Source organism: Panthera pardus, unplaced genomic scaffold (genome assembly GCF_024362965.1).
Source record: "Panthera pardus isolate Hobbes unplaced genomic scaffold, ASM2436296v1 HiC_scaffold_15, whole genome shotgun sequence".
Lineage (NCBI taxonomy): Eukaryota > Metazoa > Chordata > Mammalia > Carnivora > Felidae > Panthera > Panthera pardus.
In genome coordinates this window covers 82,798,849-82,804,848 of record NW_026526710.1, presented here as the reverse complement: position 1 = coordinate 82,804,848, position 6,000 = coordinate 82,798,849, and positions in this window count along the sequence as shown.

The window sequence follows — 6,000 nt, the reverse complement described above, 5'->3', positions numbered from 1 at the left end:
CACACACTTTCAGTCATGATCTATCCTGCCGTCGTTCCCGGGCCAACGCCCACTGTCCCAGAGCTGGGGACTGGGCCTTACTCTTGCCATCACTCACGCTCGTAGGCTCCAGACACCGTGTCAATGTTGCTATCAATGGACAGAGATTCAAAAACCACAGTCTCTGGGGAGTCAGACGGGTCCTGGGTTCTGTCTGTCCGGACATGAGGAGATGGGCACAGCCGAGACTGCCCCCTACACATGCTCCACTGGCTCGTTCACAACACCACCCAGTTTTAAAAAGGGGCAAGTGTGAAGTCAGCTAAGGGACTATCTTCTCCATTCCCTTCCAAGTAGGTATGTATCTATGTGAGAAACTTTTAGGTAATTCAATGTAGGTGAAAGCATTGTTTACGACATCAAGAAAGACGAGTTTAAAAGGGGCTGAACCGTATGGAGTGTGCCTCCTTTTGTCCTTTATCTTTCTCATCCTAAAGCTGGGATAATAGCTGTAATGGCTAGAAACCCAGTAGCCATCTTGTGTCATGAGTTGATCTGAAGGATAGAAACAAGTTCTGGGATGGTTGTGCGGAACAACCACAGCGTGGTCCCGAATGAGTTGTGGGAATCTCCATGCTAATCATAGATTGCCGATATCTGGATCTCTCTTACACGTGGGGTAGAAATTTATCTTATGTTTGGCCACTTTATTGCATTTTATATTTCTGATAAGTGCAACGTAAGCCTGTTACTGGGTTGGAAAGGCACGCCATATATGTACTCTCAAATACCTCTTCATAAATCCAGCCCGTTCAGCTTTTTAGTGTGTCCCTTGTTTCCTGCAGCCCACTCGAGTTGCTTTCCTGTGTTCATCTCACTTACCAGAAGGATGCCCCGCTCCCCCAAAACAAGCAATAATTAAAACATAGTGAGGTCTCAATTCATACGATGCCCAGGGACAGAGAAAGAGAGGAAAAGGAAGGAAGGAAGGAAGGAAGGAAGGAAGGAAGGAAGGAAGGAAGGAGAATCTAAAATGTAGTTTATTAATTGAACTGAACACTTAGAGTTTGTGTGTCTGTGTGTGCATATGCATTAAAAATCCCATGTCTAGACGAAGAAAATGTGAGCAGTTAAGAAATTCAAAAAGCATAGCTAGCAAACAAAATGCATAGCGATGAGGGTTTTGTCAGTTTTGGTTTTTCTTTTGGTTGTTTGGTGCCTGTTTACGTTGTAGGAACAGCTGCTTCTTCGTGAAGTTTCTCCCTCCTTAGGGCAGAGTATGAGCCAGGTCACTCCGCTAGAAATCAACCCTAGGTCTGGAGAAAATGAAGACAATGCTTGTTTTCCCCAGCAGGCAGGAACGGAATTGAAGAGAATCCGATTTTTTTAGCTGCCGTACAGGGCTCTTGTGTTAAATCTGGGGAAGTATTTATTTTTATTCCATCACACTGTGACGACTATTGGTGAAATGGATCCAGCCAGTGAATGAGAGAAAGAATAAAAAAAAAAAGGAAGTTATGTTGATCATGTCACTGAATGTACGGGAAGGAAAGGAAGCCCATCTTTATAGTAACCGTGCAGGGTCTGGTGCGATTGCCCTGCCAAGGAGCCGGGCAGACTGCTGTGTTGGATCGCGAAGAAGATGCTGACTTTCACACGCCCCAAAGTGTTAAAGCAAAAGTAGGCTTCAGAAATGTTCGGAAACGCATCTCTTTAGAATACGCAAGATTTAGACAGAAAGCTCAAAGCATCGGCATGACCCTGAATTGATGAGCGGTTGACAAAGTGGTATATCCATACAGTGATGTCATATTTGCAATCAAAAGAATAAAGGTCTTTTTGTTTATTTTTTTAATGTTTGTGTATTCTTGAGAGAGGGAGAGATAGCCAGAGTGTGAGCAGGGGAGGGGCAGAGAGAGAGAGGAAGACACAGGATCTGAAGCAGGATGCAGGCTCCGAGCTGTCGACACAGAGCCCGATGCGGGGCTCGAACCCTGGAGCGTGATCCTGACCTGCGCCGAGGTCGGGCGCTGAACCAGCTGGCCACCCAGGTGCCCCAGAAGGGTGAAGTTCTGATTCATACAACATGAGCGAACCCCAAAAACATTACGCTGAGTGATGGAGGCAAAGACACAAGAGATCGTAACCTGCAGGACACCCTCTATCTGTGGTGCCCACTGGGGCTCGAGACAGGAAGTAGGTTAGGGGTTGTGTGGGGCTGATGGGTAGGAGAAATGGGAGGGACACAAGGGAGGTATGGGGTTTCCTTTCGGGGGGGTGATGAAAACGAAAACAACTTATAAACCTTAAAAAAGTAATTTTTAAAGGGGTCCCTGGGTGGCTCGGTTGGTTAAGCATCCGACTGGCTCAGGTCATGATTTCATGGTTTGTGAGTTTAATCCCCGCCTTGGGCTCTGTGCTGAGGGCTCGGAGCCTGGAGCCTGCTTCGGATTCTGTGTCTCCCTCTCTCTCTCTCTGCCCCTCCTCTGCTCGCTCTCTCTCTCAAAAACAAATAAACATTAAAGAAATGTTTTTTAAAGAAAAAAAAGGAAAACAACTTGGATTTTGTGATGGTCACACTACTCCGTGGGTGCACGAAGAAACACAGGCTTGTATATTTTTAAGGAGGTAAATGTTTGGGCATGTAAATTGTTTCTGAATAATGTTGTTAAAAATAGGGAAAAGGAGACAGGAAATATCTTTAAACAATGTAAGACCAACCTCTTGAAATAAAAGTCATTTTTTCCCCGTATCAGAAATGAACTGTGCCTCATTTGTTGTGGGGGACTTGTGTCATCAGACTATAAAGCAATGATATGGTGGCTGCATATAGCCGTTTAAATTATGCAGTCTGGCTAAGTCCATGGTTACAAAATGACACAGCAAATCTTTTCCTATGGAACAGTAAGTCCATTTTAAAATAACACATTTATGCTTAATTTAATAAGAGTGTCTTTTTAGGGGGTAAGTACCAAAAACCCAAGTTAACCTAAATATGCACAATTCAGCACAAATGGAAATATATTTATGTAAGTTACATATGAATTATTCAGTGTTCAGACACCAATCTTATTTTGCATGAAATTACATTGATAGAGGCTACCCGATCCTGACACAAATTAAACATTTGCAGAGTCTGACCCTCTCTTTCCTCCCCGCCCTGAATGGGGATTAGGGGATGACCTTCATTATACATCGTCAGTTCTTTCCATTTTCCCGAAAATGGCAGGTAATAAACCCTGCCTGAGGCTATTACTTTAAAGGACATCAACTGAATATCATTATGTCTATCTGCAGGGTGCTCTTGTGGGTAATCTGGGGCATAAAGAAACGCCCAAAACATTTGCCCTCAAAGATCTTAACTTCTGGTTGGAGAGAGGTTATTGACCAATAAGACGTAAAGAACCATTGACAGAGGATGACCCCCCCTTCCATGATGCCCAAGTGTGTGTCTTTGGAGTGGCCTGATGTTTATTTTCAGTCCGAAAAGACCCTGAAATCATACAAGAGGAATTAAGCTCGAGGAACCTGTACGATATAAATACAATCACGTTGTCAGCTACAGGTTTTGATATGCATAATTAACCGTTTCCGCTGTTTTCCTAGTCTACCTGGATTTTTAAGATCTCTGTGGCTCTTTCCGAGGCCCCAAGTCAATGGGAAATCATTTTAGAAAGCGATCCACTCTCCTTCCACTCTTCAAGTTTGGATTGACTTTCCGTCACTAAGCTCTTCGCCACGGAGTTGATCTTAGAAAGAATAATTGACAGGGGACAGCGGTGGGGGGAGACAGTCTGCCCATGTTGGATTCTAGCCCAAACTTCTATTAGTGTCCTAATTTCTCACACTGGTTTTTTTTCTCTCTCTCTCTCTCTCTTTATCTTTATTTCTTTCTGGCCACTGGCGCAGATGTTCTAGTTGTTTGTCTTTGGGCCCTCTGTGTTCGGTGACATTGCCTCTGTCCTTCTGTCCTGTGATGGTCTGGCGTTTTGGGGGAGGAGAGCTAGCGTTCTTCAGGTGATTATAATTCTTCCCATCAGACCCGGAAGATGCTTGTGTATCTCCATGTCTCCTCCCTGCCTCGTCCCATCATCTCAATCCATAGTCTGCTATATCCATTTTGGTTTCCGAGATCACAGACAATTACCTCGCATGTGAATATTCTCCCTAACGTTTACCGAAACCTTTAAAATACATGCTGAGTCTGGGCGCTTGGGTGGCTCAGTCAGTTGAGCGTCAGACTCTTGATCTCGGCTCGGGTCATGACCTCACAGTTCAGGAGTTCGAGCCCTGCGTCAGGTGCACCGCTGTCAGCGCGAGCCCACTTTGGATCCTCTGTCCCCCTCTGTCTCTGCCCCTCACCTGCTCTCACTCTCTCTCTCTCAAGAATAAATAAGACATAAAAAAAAAAAAATACATGCGGAGTCAGTCGGGTGAATTCTGAGCGCACCAGTCACCTAGTCAACGTCACGCTAAAACTCTAGTGGGCACCAACGCTGTAAGAAATACATTGCAAAAGACGCTGGGATTTATGAACCACTCCGGCACGGCCAAAAGAGTGGACCAGGGTCTCGGGCGCAGCCTGGACGGTGTGGGCGATCGAGGCCTCCACGGCCTAAGAAAAGGACCTGGAAACCCCTCTGAACGAGATGTTCGATTCTTCACTTCGCTTCGGAGGTTTGTGGATAGGCTCTGAGGAGCCGGGGCTCCCCTCGCACCACATCCACCTGCAGCCGCCGTCTGACCGTTGCCGTCCGGGGTCACCAGCGGCGAGCAGGAGCGGGGAAAACGTCCTGCGTCTGACTTCTCGTCTTCCCAGCTTTTCAAAGCCACGCCGGCCTCTGTGGCCTCCCTCCTCTCCCGGGCCACTATGGATCCATTTTGGTGACAATTAACAGCAATGCCATCTGAAATTCTCTACAAAGGGGGTGAGGGAGGGGAGATTTGGAAGTGGCAAGTACTTACCCGGAGGAAATCAAAGCTGCTCGGGAGTGTGTTTTACAGGCAGCACACACGCAAAGAGTTGGGGTCTCCGTGTCAGGTTTAAAGGAGCCAGGGACGTTTTCCTACTTTGAGACGCAAGGCCGGTGTCAGGACCTCAGAGGGGCTGGTCATTCTTCCCCGGTCCCCGAGAATGTGAAGCCAGCTCCTTTATGAGGAAGTTCAAGCCTCCTTTCATGAGAGTGAAAAATTAACATTCGCGATTTGGAAGCCGGGTAGCTAGGGTTTAGCAGCCTGGTGTTCGTGGCTGGAGGTCCGCGTTGCTAAGCGGCCGCGTGAGCGGGTGGACAGAAGCCAGACCAGCTGCAGCCCCGGTGCAGGGCTGGTTTGCAGAAGCCAGGAAGCAAAACTGTCAGCCGAAGCAACACTGTGCATCTCCCAAGCCCAACAAGTGGGCAGAAACGTACCTCTGACCCCCTGCCCCCTCCCCCGTCGCCATGCATGTCATCGTGTAAATGATCTAACCCGTGAGCCATCTAGTCTCGTGCCACGTCCTCTGTTAGATGAGCGAGAGCTCTGAAGCCCGAAGACTTGTCTGCCGACCTTGCTATAAACACGTCCCGGGTTTGAGGCTTGTGATGTCTGTTCGCTGTTGGAGCACTTTTCGGAATCCTCTGCGTTTGCAGAATCCTTTAAGGACCGACTTAATACATATTTATTGAATCCATTCTATATGCACGACATTCAGAGCATGTTGTACTGGGGATATTTCCATGCCTCTGTCAAAAATCTACTTACATTAACTTATATGCCCCAAGGAGATATGGTATAGCTTTTCATATTCTCCACTTGATTAGTCTCTCTCGTAAGCCCCCTGATGTAAGCGCCTCCGATGGGTGCTGGAGGGATTAAGACAGCCTCGTGGTCGCTTTCCGTGTTCACAGGTCCCTTCGCACAAGTGATTTGACGTTTGACGTCAGGGATGATGTCAGTCAGATAACGTGGCCCCTTAGTTAACGCTCAGTCTTTCCCAGTTCTGTCTCTTCCACCTTCTCTCCAAAATGGGGTCCGGTGAGAAAG